The 14,967-nt window shown below is 33.3% G+C and overlaps 8 non-coding genes across 8 annotated transcripts; all 8 read left to right on the top strand.

Annotated features, from left to right (window-relative positions):
• The first annotated feature begins 1,781 nt into the window (after positions 1–1,781).
• TRNAC-GCA (transfer RNA cysteine (anticodon GCA)) lies at positions 1,782–1,853 on the top strand. The gene has a single exon. It is a non-coding gene; the product is annotated as a tRNA-Cys (tRNA).
• An 892-nt stretch (positions 1,854–2,745) lies between these two features.
• Positions 2,746–2,818, top strand: TRNAC-GCA (transfer RNA cysteine (anticodon GCA)). The gene has a single exon. It is a non-coding gene; the product is annotated as a tRNA-Cys (tRNA).
• Positions 2,819–4,670: 1,852 nt separating this feature from the next.
• On the top strand, positions 4,671–4,742 carry TRNAC-GCA (transfer RNA cysteine (anticodon GCA)). Its single transcript has one exon. It is a non-coding gene; the product is annotated as a tRNA-Cys (tRNA).
• Positions 4,743–5,630: 888 nt separating this feature from the next.
• Positions 5,631–5,702, top strand: TRNAC-GCA (transfer RNA cysteine (anticodon GCA)). The gene has a single exon. It is a non-coding gene; the product is annotated as a tRNA-Cys (tRNA).
• An 892-nt stretch (positions 5,703–6,594) lies between these two features.
• TRNAC-GCA (transfer RNA cysteine (anticodon GCA)) lies at positions 6,595–6,667 on the top strand. The gene has a single exon. It is a non-coding gene; the product is annotated as a tRNA-Cys (tRNA).
• An 889-nt stretch (positions 6,668–7,556) lies between these two features.
• Positions 7,557–7,628, top strand: TRNAC-GCA (transfer RNA cysteine (anticodon GCA)). The gene has a single exon. It is a non-coding gene; the product is annotated as a tRNA-Cys (tRNA).
• Positions 7,629–9,480: 1,852 nt separating this feature from the next.
• On the top strand, positions 9,481–9,552 carry TRNAC-GCA (transfer RNA cysteine (anticodon GCA)). Its single transcript has one exon. It is a non-coding gene; the product is annotated as a tRNA-Cys (tRNA).
• An 888-nt stretch (positions 9,553–10,440) lies between these two features.
• Positions 10,441–10,512, top strand: TRNAC-GCA (transfer RNA cysteine (anticodon GCA)). The gene has a single exon. It is a non-coding gene; the product is annotated as a tRNA-Cys (tRNA).
• The last annotated feature ends 4,455 nt before the right edge of the window (positions 10,513–14,967 follow it).

Raw genomic sequence — 14,967 nt, 5'->3', positions numbered from 1 at the left:
CAAGCTGGCCTCCAAAGCCAGTCGCCGACTGGGCATCCTCCGTCGTGCGAAGTCCTTCCTCGGCACACCTGAGCTCCTCACCACATACAAGGCTTTCATCCGCAGCTCAATGGAATACTGTTCTCCCCTATGGGCCGGTGCTCCTGCCTCACACCTAGCTCGGCTTCACGCTGTTGAAACCAAAGCTTTCAGAATTATTGGAATCTCCCGCGATGAAGCTATCTCTGAGGGCCTTTCACTCACTCACCGCAGGCAGGTAGGTGGTCTTTCTGTCTTCTACCGACTCCTCTCCGGCCTTGCACCCCCAGCTCTCTCTGTGCTCTGTCCCCCAAATATTCCTACAGGTCGCACAAGATCTGCCAGCAACCCTCTGATGGTTAAACTGCCGAAATCTCGGCTCTCCGCTCACCTTCACTCTTTCATTCCTCTTTTCTCCCGCCTCTGGAACAAACTCCCTCACTCCCTTCAATCCCACTCCTCCCTCCAGGTCTTTAAAACAGCTGTTCACCACCATCTCTTATCTTCCCCCATCCAAAACCTTGATCTTTTCTACCCCCGCTAATTCACCCCAGATCCACCTTGTTTGAAATTCCAACTTCTTTCCTGGAAGTCCTGGCAGTGTCCATATGTTTTATACCTCTCCCACTGCCCCCTTCCCACGCCCCCCCCCCCCCCAAAGCCCTCGCCCTCTCTCAGATCTCTCGATGTCTCCATGTCTCTCGGTCCCTGCTCTCAAATGTTGTGTTTGTGTCCTTCCCCCTCTCTCCCCATCTTGTCTACCGCTCCCTATGTTATATGTTTTATGTGTCGGTTTGTCTTTATGTGTGATTAATGTTCGCTCTTTCACGAGCCTCGATATTGTATACAAAAAAAAAAAAAAAAAAAAAAAAAAAAAAAAAAAACTTCTTGATAACAATATTTTCATGAAATTCAGCAAATTCAAAGGAGCATTTGTGAAATCTTTGATGAATGTTGATGTTGGCTTCATTTAAGACCTTTTCAAAATAAATAATGAAAGAATATGCAGAATTGGAATTGCAATGTAGCTTTGTATTTGCAAATAATTTAAAAACAAATTGAATGCAAATTATTAAAAGACTCTTATGTCGACAACTTGACTTTTTTTATGCTGAGATATCAACAGCAGCTTATTTTTAAATCGAGACATTTGTATTCTTCATGAAAATGTCACTCATTATTGCCAATGTGTCCATCAAAAGACTGGTGTGCATGTTGAAGAACAATTATTTTTGAATGACAACGATGGAGAAGGGAAGAAAAAACAAAACAGAGGAGTCCGCCTCTTGAAATAATTTGTCATTGTTTGGCGAACTTCTTCCTCAAAAACACATTTGCAGCACATTTTATTTTGAGTTAAAGAAACAGAATGTGACTGCTGTGGATGTAATTCTGTATCTCTGGTGTATAATCTTTTCTCGTTTTTTTTCATCAGGAAAAATTTTTCCAAAACACATATTTGTTTGGATGAAGGTGGGAATTTTCAGAAACTCATCTCCCATTCAGGGAACATAATAATAGAATTTGACAGCTGTGGAGATAAAAGTAATATGAACATTAAACTCAAAATCTTGCAATGGAAATGATTTCAATGAAATGAATAAACATTAGAATGCACTTTCAGCAACTGAAAGGGAAGAAAAGTATCATGAGGAAAGCGAAACAAAGAAACCAGCAAAAAGGCAAAAATAAACAATCAAAGAAAGGAAAGTACACACTGATTGCTTCATGAAAAGCTTGTAGAACTTTTTTTTTTATAATGAGGGGATATAGCTCAGTGGAAGAGTATTTGACTGCAGTTCAGAATGTCCTCAGTTCAAATCTGAGTGTCCCCTCCATTCTCAAATTTTTGATAACAATATTTTCATGAAATTCAGCAAATTCAAAGGAGCATTTGTGAAATCTTTGATGAATGTTGATGTTGGCTTCATTTAAGACCTTTTCAAAATAAATAATGAAAGAATATGCAGAATTGGATTTGCAATGTAGCTTTGTATTTGCAAATAATTTAAAAACAAATTGAATGCAAATTATTAAAAGACTCTTATGTCGACAACTTGACTTTTTTTATGCTGAGATATCAACAGCAGCTTATTTTTAAATCGAGACATTTGTATTCTTCATGAAAATGTCACTCATTATTGCCAATGTGTCCATCAAAAGACTGGTGTGCATGTTGAAGAACAATTATTTTTGAATGACAACGATGGAGAAGGGAAGAAAAAACAAGCAGAGGAGTCCGCTTATTGAAATAATTTGTTATTGTTTGGCGAACTTCTTCCTCAAAAACACATTTGCAGCACAACATTTTATTTTGAGTTAAAGAAACAGAAGGTGACTGCTGTGGATGTAATTCTGTATCTCTGATGTATAAGCTTTTCCCGTTTTTTTTCATCAGGAAAAATTTTTCCAAAACACATATTTGTTTGGATGAAGGTGGGAATTTTCAGAAACTCATCTCCCATTCAGGGAACATAATAATAGAATGTGACAGCTGTGGAAATAAAAGTAATATGAACATTAAACTCCAAATCTTGCAATGGAAATGATTTCAATGAAATGAATAAACATTAGAATGCACTTTCAGCAACTGAAAGGGAAGAAAAGTATCATGAGGAAAGCGAAACAAAGAAACCAGCAAAAAGGCAAAAATAAACAATCAAAAGAAAGGAAAGTACACACTGATTGCTTCATGAAAAGCTTGTAGAACTTTTTTTTTTATAATGAGGGGATATAGCTCAGTGGAAGAGTATTTGACTGCAATTCATAAATGTCCTCAGTTCAAATCTGAGTGTCCCCTTCATTCTCAACTTTTTGACAGCAATATTTTCATGAAATTCAACAATTTCAAAGGAGTATTTGTGAAATCTGTGATGAATGTTGATGTTGGCTTCATTTAAGACCTTTTCAAAATAAATAATGAAAGAATATGCAGAATTGGAGTTGCAATGTAGCTTTGTATTTGTAAATGATTTAAAAACAAATTGAATGCAAATTATTAAAAGTCTCTTCCGTCGACAACTTGACTTTTTTTATGCTGAGATATCAACAGCAGCTTATTTTTAAATCGAGACATTTGTATTCTTCATGAAAATGTCACTCATTATTGCCAATGTGTCCATCAAAAGACTGGTGTGCATGTTGAAGAACAATTATTTTTGAATGACAACGATGGAGAAGGGAAGAAAAAACAAGCAGAGGAGTCCGCTTATTGAAATAATTTGTTATTGTTTGGCGAACTTCTTCCTCAAAAACACATTTGCAGCACAACATTTTATTTTGAGTTAAAGAAACAGAAGGTGACTGCTGTGGATGCAATTCTGTATCTCTGGTGTATAATCTTTTCTCGTTTTTTTTCATCAGGAACATTTTTTCCAAAACACATATTTGTTTGGATGAAGGTGGGAATTTTCAGAAACTCATCTCCCATTCAGGGAACATAATAATAGAATGTGACAGCTGTGGAGATAAAAGTAATATGAACATTAAACTCCAAATCTTGCAATGGAAATGATTTCAATGAACTGAATAAACATTAGAATGCACTTTCAGCAACTGAAAGGGAAGAAAAGTATCGTGAGGAAAGTGCAATAAAGAAACCAGCAAAAAGGCAAAAATAAACACGAAAAAGAAAGGAAAGTACACACTGATTGCTTCATGAAAAGCTTGTAGAACTTTATTTTTATCAAGAATGGATATAGCTCAGTGGTCGAGCATTTGACCGCAGTTCAAAATGCCCTCAGTTGAAATCTGAGTGTCCCCATCCTTCTCAACTTTTTGATGACAATATTTTCATGAAATTCAACAATTTCAAAGGAGTATTTGTGAAATCTGTGATGAATGTTGATGTTGCCTTCATTTAACACCTTTTCAAAATAAATAATGAAAGAATATGCAGAATTGGAGTTGCAATGTAGCTTTGTATTTGCAAATAATTTAAAAACAAATTGTATGCAAATTATTAAAAGACTTCCGTTGACAACTTGACTTTTTTTTGCTGAGATATCAACAGCAGCTTATTTTTAAATCGAGACTTTTGTATTCTTCTTGAAAATGTCACTCATTATTGCCAATGTGTCCATCAAAAGACTGGTGTGCATTTTGAAGAACAATTATTTTTGAATGACAACGATGGAGAAGGGAAGAAAAAACAAGCAGAGGAGTCCGCTTATTGAAATAATTTGTTATTGTTTGGCGAACTTCTTCCTCAAAAACACATTTGCAGCACAACATTTTATTTTGAGTTAAAGAAACAGAATGTGACTGCTGTGGATGTAATTCTGTATCTCTGGTGTATAATCTTTTCTCGTTTTTTTTCATCAGGAACATTTTTTCCAAAACACATATTTGTTTGGATGAAGGTGGGAATTTTCAGAAACTCATCTCCCATTCAGGGAACATAATAATAGAATTTGACAGCTGTGGAGATAAAAGTAATATGAACATTAAACTCCAAATCTTGCAATGGAAATGATTTCAATGAAATGAATACACATTAGAATGCACTTTCAGCAACTGAAAGGGAAGAAAAGTATCATGAGGAAAGCGAAACAAAGAAACCAGCAAAAAAGCAAAAATAAACAAGCAGAAGAAATGAAAGTACACACTGATTGCTTCATGAAAAGCTTGTAGAAATTTTTTTTTAATAATGAGGGGATACAGCTCAGTGGAAGAGTATTTGACTGCAGTTCAAAATGTCCTCAGTTCGAATCTGAGTGTCCCCTTCATTCTCAAATTTTTGATAACAATATTTTCATGAAATTCAGCAAATTCAAAGGAGTATTTGTGAAATCTTTGATGAATGTTGATGTTGGCTTCATTTAAGACCTTTTCAAAATAAATAATGAAAGAATATGCAGAATTGGAATTGCAATGTAGCTTTGTATTTGCAAATAATTGAAAAACAAATTGAATGCAAATTATTAAAAGTCTCTTCCGTCGACAACTTGACTTTTTTTTGCTGAGATATCAACAGCAGCTTATTTTTAAATCGAGACATTTGTATTCTTCATGAAAATGTCACTCATTATTGCCAATGTGTCCATCAAAAGACTGGTGTGCATGTTGAAGAACAATTATTTTTGAATGACAACGATGGAGAAGGGAAGAAAAAACAAAACAGAGGAGTCCGCCTCTTGAAATAATTTGTCATTGTTTGGCGAACTTCTTCCTCAAAAACACATTTGCAGCACATTTTATTTTGAGTTAAAGAAACAGAATGTGACTGCTGTGGATGTAATTCTGTATCTCTGGTGTATAATCTTTTCTCGTTTTTTTTCATCAGGAAAAATTTTTCCAAAACACATATTTGTTTGGATGAAGGTGGGAATTTTCAGAAACTCATCTCCCATTCAGGGAACATAATAATAGAATTTGACAGCTGTGGAGATAAAAGTAATATGAACATTAAACTCAAAATCTTGCAATGGAAATGATTTCAATGAAATGAATAAACATTAGAATGCACTTTCAGCAACTGAAAGGGAAGAAAAGTATCATGAGGAAAGCGAAACAAAGAAACCAGCAAAAAGGCAAAAATAAACAATCAAAGAAAGGAAAGTACACACTGATTGCTTCATGAAAAGCTTGTAGAACTTTTTTTTTTATAATGAGGGGATATAGCTCAGTGGAAGAGTATTTGACTGCAGTTCAGAATGTCCTCAGTTCAAATCTGAGTGTCCCCTCCATTCTCAAATTTTTGATAACAATATTTTCATGAAATTCAGCAAATTCAAAGGAGCATTTGTGAAATCTTTGATGAATGTTGATGTTGGCTTCATTTAAGACCTTTTCAAAATAAATAATGAAAGAATATGCAGAATTGGATTTGCAATGTAGCTTTGTATTTGCAAATAATTTAAAAACAAATTGAATGCAAATTATTAAAAGACTCTTATGTCGACAACTTGACTTTTTTTATGCTGAGATATCAACAGCAGCTTATTTTTAAATCGAGACATTTGTATTCTTCATGAAAATGTCACTCATTATTGCCAATGTGTCCATCAAAAGACTGGTGTGCATGTTGAAGAACAATTATTTTTGAATGACAACGATGGAGAAGGGAAGAAAAAACAAGCAGAGGAGTCCGCTTATTGAAATAATTTGTTATTGTTTGGCGAACTTCTTCCTCAAAAACACATTTGCAGCACAACATTTTATTTTGAGTTAAAGAAACAGAAGGTGACTGCTGTGGATGTAATTCTGTATCTCTGATGTATAAGCTTTTCCCGTTTTTTTTCATCAGGAAAATTTTTTCCAAAACACATATTTGTTTGGATGAAGGTGGGAATTTTCAGAAACTCATCTCCCATTCAGGGAACATAATAATAGAATGTGACAGCTGTGGAAATAAAAGTAATATGAACATTAAACTCCAAATCTTGCAATGGAAATGATTTCAATGAAATGAATAAACATTAGAATGCACTTTCAGCAACTGAAAGGGAAGAAAAGTATCATGAGGAAAGCGAAACAAAGAAACCAGCAAAAAGGCAAAAATAAACAATCAAAAGAAAGGAAAGTACACACTGATTGCTTCATGAAAAGCTTGTAGAACTTTTTTTTATATAATGAGGGGATATAGCTCAGTGGAAGAGTATTTGACTGCAATTCATAAATGTCCTCAGTTCAAATCTGAGTGTCCCCTTCATTCTCAACTTTTTGACAGCAATATTTTCATGAAATTCAACAATTTCAAAGGAGTATTTGTGAAATCTGTGATGAATGTTGATGTTGGCTTCATTTTAGACCTTTTCAAAATAAATAATGAAAGAATATGCAGAATTGGAGTTGCAATGTAGCTTTGTATTTGTAAATGATTTGAAAACAAATTGTATGCAAATGATTAAAAGATTCTTACGTCGACAACTTGACTTTTTTTTTGCTGAGATATCAACAGCAGCTTATTTTAAAATCGAGACTTTTGTATTCTTCATGAAAATGTCACTCATTTTTGCCAATGTGTCCATCAAAAGACTGGTGTGCATTTTGAAGAACAATTATTTTTGAATGACAACGATGGAGAAGGGAAGAAAAAACAAAACAGAGGAGTCCGCCTCTTGAAATAATTTGTCATTGTTTGGCGAACTTCTTCCTCAAAAACACATTTGCAGCACATTTTATTTTGAGTTAAAGAAACAGAATGTGACTGCTGTGGATGTAATTCTGTATCTCTGGTGTATAATCTTTTCTCGTTTTTTTTCATCAGGAAAATTTTTTCCAAAACACATATTTGTTTGGATGAAGGTGGGAATTTTCAAAAACTCATCTCCCATTCAGGGAACATAATAATAGAATTTGACAGCTGTGGAGATAAAAGTAATATGAACATTAAACTCAAAATCTTGCAATGGAAATGATTTCAATGAAATGAATAAACATTAGAATGCACTTTCAGCAACTGAAAGGGAAGAAAAGTATCATGAGGAAAGCGAAACAAAGAAACCAGCAAAAAGGCAAAAATAAACAATCAAAGAAAGGAAAGTACACACTGATTGCTTCATGAAAAGCTTGTAGAACTTTTTTTTTTATAATGAGGGGATATAGCTCAGTGGAAGAGTATTTGACTGCAGTTCAAAATGTCCTCAGTTCAAATCTGAGTGTCCCCTTCATTCTCAACTTTTTGATAACAATATTTTCATGAAATTCAGCAAATTCAAAGGAGCATTTGTGAAATCTTTGATGAATGTTGATGTTGGCTTCATTTAAGACCTTTTCAAAATAAATAATGAAAGAATATGCAGAATTGGAATTGCAATGTAGCTTTGTATTTGCAAATAATTTAAAAACAAATTGAATGCAAATTATTAAAAGACTCTTATGTCGACAACTTGACTTTTTTTATGCTGAGATATCAACAGCAGCTTATTTTTAAATCGAGACATTTGTATTCTTCATGAAAATGTCACTCATTATTGCCAATGTGTCCATCAAAAGACTGGTGTGCATGTTGAAGAACAATTATTTTTGAATGACAACGATGGAGAAGGGAAGAAAAAACAAGCAGAGGAGTCCGCTTATTGAAATAATTTGTTATTGTTTGGTGAACTTCTTCCTCAAAAACACATTTGCAGCACAACATTTTATTTTGAGTTAAAGAAACAGAAGGTGACTGCTGTGGATGCAATTCTGTATCTCTGGTGTATAATCTTTTCTCGTTTTTTTTCATCAGGAACATTTTTTCCAAAACACATATTTGTTTGGATGAAGGTGGGAATTTTCAGAAACTCATCTCCCATTCAGGGAACATAATAATAGAATGTGACAGCTGTGGAGATAAAAGTAATATGAACATTAAACTCCAAATCTTGCAATGGAAATGATTTCAATGAACTGAATAAACATTAGAATGCACTTTCAGCAACTGAAAGGGAAGAAAAGTATCGTGAGGAAAGTGCAATAAAGAAACCAGCAAAAAGGCAAAAATAAACACGAAAAAGAAAGGAAAGTACACACTGATTGCTTCATGAAAAGCTTGTAGAACTTTATTTTTATCAAGAAGGGATATAGCTCAGTGGTCGAGCATTTGACCGCAGTTCAAAATGCCCTCAGTTGAAATCTGAGTGTCCCCATCATTCTCAACTTTTTGATGACAATATTTTCATGAAATTCAACAATTTCAAAGGAGTATTTGTGAAATCTGTGATGAATGTTGATGTTGCCTTCATTTAACACCTTTTCAAAATAAATAATGAAAGAATATGCAGAATTGGAGTTGCAATGTAGCTTTGTATTTGCAAATAATTTAAAAACAAATTGTATGCAAATTATTAAAAGACTTCCGTCGACAACTTGACTTTTTTTTGCTGAGATATCAACAGCAGCTTATTTTTAAATCGAGACTTTTGTATTCTTCTTGAAAATGTCACTCATTATTGCCAATGTGTCCATCAAAAGACTGGTGTGCATTTTGAAGAACAATTATTTTTGAATGACAACGATGGAGAAGGGAAGAAAAAACAAGCAGAGGAGTCCGCTTATTGAAATAATTTGTTATTGTTTGGCGAACTTCTTCCTCAAAAACACATTTGCAGCACAACATTTTATTTTGAGTTAAAGAAACAGAATGTGACTGCTGTGGATGTAATTCTGTATCTCTGGTGTATAATCTTTTCTCGTTTTTTTTCATCAGGAACATTTTTTCCAAAACACATATTTGTTTGGATGAAGGTGGGAATTTTCAGAAACTCATCTCCCATTCAGGGAACATAATAATAGAATTTGACAGCTGTGGAGATAAAAGTAATATGAACATTAAACTCCAAATCTTGCAATGGAAATGATTTCAATGAAATGAATACACATTAGAATGCACTTTCAGCAACTGAAAGGGAAGAAAAGTATCATGAGGAAAGCGAAACAAAGAAACCAGCAAAAAGGCAAAAATAAACACGAAAAAGAAAGGAAAGTACACACTGTTTGCTTCATGAAAAGCTTGTAGAAAATTTATTTTTATGAAGAGGGGATATAGCTCAGTGGTAGAGCATTTGACTGCAGATCAAAATGTCCTCAGTTCGAATCTGAGTGTCCCCTTCATTCTCAACTTTTTGACAGCAATATTTTCATGAAATTCAACAATTTCAAAGGAGTATTTGTGAAATCTGTGATGAATGTTGATGTTGGCTTCATTTAAGACCTTTTCAAAATAAATAATGAAAGAATATGCAGTATTGGAGTTGCAATGTAGCTTTGTATTTGTAAATGATTTGAAAACAAATTGTATGCAAATGATTAAAAGATTCTTACGTCGACAACTTGACTTTTTTTTTGCTGAGATATCAACAGCAGCTTATTTTAAAATCGAGACTTTTGTATTCTTCATGAAAATGTCACTCATTTTTGCCAATGTGTCCATCAAAAGACTGGTGTGCATTTTGAAGAACAATTATTTTTGAATGACAACGATGGAGAAGGGAAGAAAAAACAAAACAGAGGAGTCCGCCTCTTGAAATAATTTGTCATTGTTTGGCGAACTTCTTCCTCAAAAACACATTTGCAGCACATTTTATTTTGAGTTAAAGAAACAGAATGTGACTGCTGTGGATGTAATTCTGTATCTCTGGTGTATCATCTTTTCTCGTTTTTTTTCATCAGGAAAATTTTTTCCAAAACACATATTTGTTTGGATGAAGGTGGGAATTTTCAGAAACTCATCTCCCATTCAGGGAACATAATAATAGAATTTGACAGCTGTGGAGATAAAAGTAATATGAACATTAAACTCAAAATCTTGCAATGGAAATGATTTCAATGAAATGAATAAACATTAGAATGCACTTTCAGCAACTGAAAGGGAAGAAAAGTATCATGAGGAAAGCGAAACAAAGAAACCAGCAAAAAGGCAAAAATAAACAATCAAAGAAAGGAAAGTACACACTGATTGCTTCATGAAAAGCTTGTAGAACTTTTTTTTTATAATGAGGGGATATAGCTCAGTGGAAGAGTATTTGACTGCAGTTCAAAATGTCCTCAGTTCAAATCTGAGTGTCCCCTTCATTCTCAACTTTTTGATAACAATATTTTCATGAAATTCAGCAAATTCAAAGGAGTATTTGTGAAATCTTTGATGAATGTTGATGTTGGCTTCATTTAAGACCTTTTCAAAATAAATAATGAAAGAATATGCAGAATTGGAATTGCAATGAAGCTTTGTATTTGCAAATAATTTAAAAACAAATTGAATGCAAATTATTAAAAGACTCTTATGTCGACAACTTGACTTTTTTTATGCTGAGATATCAACAGCAGCTTATTTTTAAATCGAGACATTTGTATTCTTCATGAAAATGTCACTCATTATTGCCAATGTGTCCATCAAAAGACTGGTGTGCATGTTGAAGAACAATTATTTTTGAATGACAACGATGGAGAAGGGAAGAAAAAACAAGCAGAGGAGTCCGCTTATTGAAATAATTTGTTATTGTTTGGCGAACTTCTTCCTCAAAAACACATTTGCAGCACAACATTTTATTTTGAGTTAAAGAAACAGAAGGTGACTGCTGTGGATATAATTCTGTATCTCTGGTGTATAATCTTTTCTCGTTTTTTTTCATCAGGAATTTTTTTTCCAAAACACATATTTGTTTGGATGAAGGTGGGAATTTTCAGAAACTCATCTCCCATTCAGGGAACATAATAATAGAATGTGACAGCTGTGGAGATAAAAGTAATATGAACATTAAACTCCAAATCTTGCAATGGAAATGATTTCAATGAAATGAATAAACATTAGAATGCACTTTCAGCAACTGAAAGGGAAGAAAAGTATCATGAGGAAAGCGAAACAAAGAAACCAGCAAAAAGGCAAAAATAAACAATCAAAAGAAAGGAAAGTACACACTGATTGCTTCATGAAAAGCTTGTAGAACTTTCTTTTTTATAATGAGGGGATATAGCTCAGTGGAAGAGTATTTGACTGCAGTTCATAAATGTCCTCAGTTCGAATCCAAGTGTCCCCTTCATTCTCAACTTTTTGATAACAATATTTTCATGAATTTCAGCAAATTCAAAGGAGTATTTGTGAAATCTGTGATGAATGTTGATGTTGGCTTCATTTAAGACCTTTTCAAAATAAATAATGAAAAAATATACAGAATTGGAATTGCAATGTAGCTTTGTATTTGCAAATAATTTAAAAACAAATCGAATGCAAATTATTAAAAGTCTCTTCCGTCGACAACTTGACTTTTTTTTGCTGAGATATCAACAGCAGCTTATTTTTAAATCGAGACTTTTGTATTCTTCATGAAAATGTCACTCATTATTGCCAATGTGTCCATCAAAAGACTGGTATGCATTTTGAAGAACAATTATTTTTGAATGACAACGATGGAGAAGGGAAGAAAAAACAAAACAGAGGAGGCCGCTTTTTGAAATAATTTGTCATTGTTTGGCGAACTTCTTCCTCAAAATCACATTTGCAGCACAACATTTTATTTTCAGTTAAAGAAACAGAATGTGACTGCTGCGGATGTAATTCTATATCTCTGGTGTTGAACCTTTTCTCGTTTTTTTTCATCAGGAAATATTTTTTCCAAAACACATATTTGTTTGGATAAAGGTGGGAATTTTCAGAAACTCATCTCCCATTAAGGGAACATAAAAATAGTATTTGGCAGCTGTGGAGATAAAAGTAATATGAACATTAAACTCCAAATCTTGCAATGGAAATGATTTCAATGAAATGAATAAACATTAGAATGCACTTTCAGCAACTGAAAGGGAAGAAATGTATCGTGAGGAAAGTGCAATAAAGAAACCAGCAAAAAGGCAAAAATAAACACGAAAAAGAAAGGAAAGTACACACTGATTGCTTCATGAAAAGCTTGTAGAACTTTTATTTTTATCAAGAAGGGATATAGCTCAGTGGTCGAGCATTTGACTGCAATTCATAAATGTCATCAGTTCGAATCTGAGTGTCCCCTTCGTTCTCAACTTTTTGACAGCAATATTTTCATGAAATTCAACAATTTCAAAGGAGTATTTGTGAAATCTGTGATGAATGTTGATGTTGGCTTCATTTAAGACCTTTTCAAAATAAATAATGAAAGAATATGCAGAATTGGAGTTGCAATGTAGCTTTGTATTTGTAAATGATTTGAAAACAAATTGTATGCAAATGATTAAAAGATTCTTACGTCGACAACTTGACTTTTTTTTTGCTGAGATATCAACAGCAGCTTATTTTAAAATCGAGACTTTTGTATTCTTCATGAAAATGTCACTCATTTTTGCCAATGTGTCCATCAAAAGACTGGTGTGCATTTTGAAGAACAATTATTTTTGAATGACAACGATGGAGAAGGGAAGAAAAAACAAAACAGAGGAGTCCGCCTCTTGAAATAATTTGTCATTGTTTGGCGAACTTCTTCCTCAAAAACACATTTGCAGCACATTTTATTTTGAGTTAAAGAAACAGAATGTGACTGCTGTGGATGTAATTCTGTATCTCTGGTGTATAATCTTTTCTCGTTTTTTTTCATCAGGAAAATTTTTTCCAAAACACATATTTGTTTGGATGAAGGTGGGAATTTTCAGAAACTCATCTCCCATTCAGGGAACATAATAATAGAATTTGACAGCTGTGGAGATAAAAGTAATATGAACATTAAACTCAAAATCTTGCAATGGAAATGATTTCAATGAAATGAATAAACATTAGAATGCACTTTCAGCAACTGAAAGGGAAGAAAAGTATCATGAGGAAAGCGAAACAAAGAAACCAGCAAAAAGGCAAAAATAAACAATCAAAGAAAGGAAAGTACACACTGATTGCTTCATGAAAAGCTTGTAGAACTTTTTTTAAAATAATTATGAGGGGATATAGCTCAGTGGAAGATTATTTGACTGCAGTTCAAAATGTCCTCAGTTCAAATCTGAGTGTCCCCTTCATTCTCAACTTTTTGATAACAATATTTTCATGAAATTCAGCAAATTCAAAGGAGCATTTGTGAAATCTTTGATGAATGTTGATGTTGGCTTCATTTAAGACCTTTTCAAAATAAATAATGAAAGAATATGCAGAATTGGAATTGCAATGTAGCTTTGTATTTGCAAATAATTGAAAAACAAATTGAATGCAAATTATTAAAAGTCTCTTCCGTCGACAACTTGACTTTTTTTTGCTGAGATATCAACAGCAGCTTATTTTTAAATCGAGACTTTTGTATTCTTCATGAAAATGTCACTCATTATTGCCAATGTGTCCATCAAAAGACTGGTGTGCATTTTGAAGAACAATTATTTTTGAATGACAATGATGGAGAAGGGAAGAAAAAACAAAACAGAGGAGGCCGCTGATTGAAATAATTTGTCATTGTTTGGCGAACTTCTTCCTCAAAAACATATTTGCAGCACAACATTTTATTTTGAGTTAAAGAAACAGAATGTGACTGCTGTGGATGTAATTCTGTATCTCTGGTGTATAATCTTTTCTCGTTTTTTTTCATCAGGAAAACATTTTCCAAAACACATATTTGTTTGGATAAAGGTGGGAATTTTCAGAAACTCATCTCCCATTCAGGGAACATAATAATAGAATTTGACAGCTGTGGAGATAAACGTAAAAGCAACATTAAACTCTAAATCTTTCAATGGAAATGATTTCAATGAAATGAATAAACATTAGAATGCACTTTCAGCAACTGAAAGGGAAGAAAAGTATCATGAGGAAAGCGAAACAAAGAAACCAGCAAAAAGGCAAAAATAAACAATAAAAAGAAAGGAAAATACACACTGATTGCTTCATGAAAAGCTTGGAGAAATTTTATTTTTTATGAAGAGGGGATATAGCTCAGTGGTAGAGCATTTGACCGCAGTTCGAATCTGAGTGTCCCCTTCATTCTCAACTTTTTGATAACAATATTTTCATGAAATTCAACAAATTCAAAGGAGTATATGTGAAATCTTTGACGAATGTTGATGTTGGCTTCATTTAAGACCTTTTCAAAATAAATAATGAAAGAATATGCAGAATTGGAATTGAAATGTCGCTTTGTATTTGCAAATAATTTAAAAACAAATTGTTTGCAAATTATTAAAAGACTCTTCCGTCGACAACTTGACTTTTTTTTGCTGAGATATCAACAGCAGCTTATTTTTAAATCGAGACTTTTGTATTCTTCATGAAAATGTCACTCATTATTGTCAATGTGTCCATCAAATGACTGGTGTGCATTTTGAAGAACAATTATTTTTGAATGACAACGATGGAGAAGGGACGAAAAAACAAAACAGAGGAGGCCGCTTATTGAAATAATTTGTCATTGTTTGGCGAACTTCTTCCTCAAAAACACAGTTGCAGCACAACATTTTATTTTTAGTGAAAGAAACAGAATGTGACTGCTGTGGATGTAATTCTGTATCTCTGGTGTATCATCTTTTCTCGTTTTTTTTCATCAGGAAAACATTTTCCAAAACACATATTTGTTTGGATAAAGGTGGGAATTT

Source organism: Myxine glutinosa, unplaced genomic scaffold (assembly GCF_964187855.1).
Source record: "Myxine glutinosa unplaced genomic scaffold, kmMyxGlut1.1 SCAFFOLD_3516, whole genome shotgun sequence".
NCBI classification, from domain to species: domain Eukaryota; kingdom Metazoa; phylum Chordata; class Myxini; order Myxiniformes; family Myxinidae; genus Myxine; species Myxine glutinosa.
The sequence above is the reverse complement of the archived record's forward strand: the minus strand, read 5'-3'. Positions and strand labels throughout refer to the sequence as shown.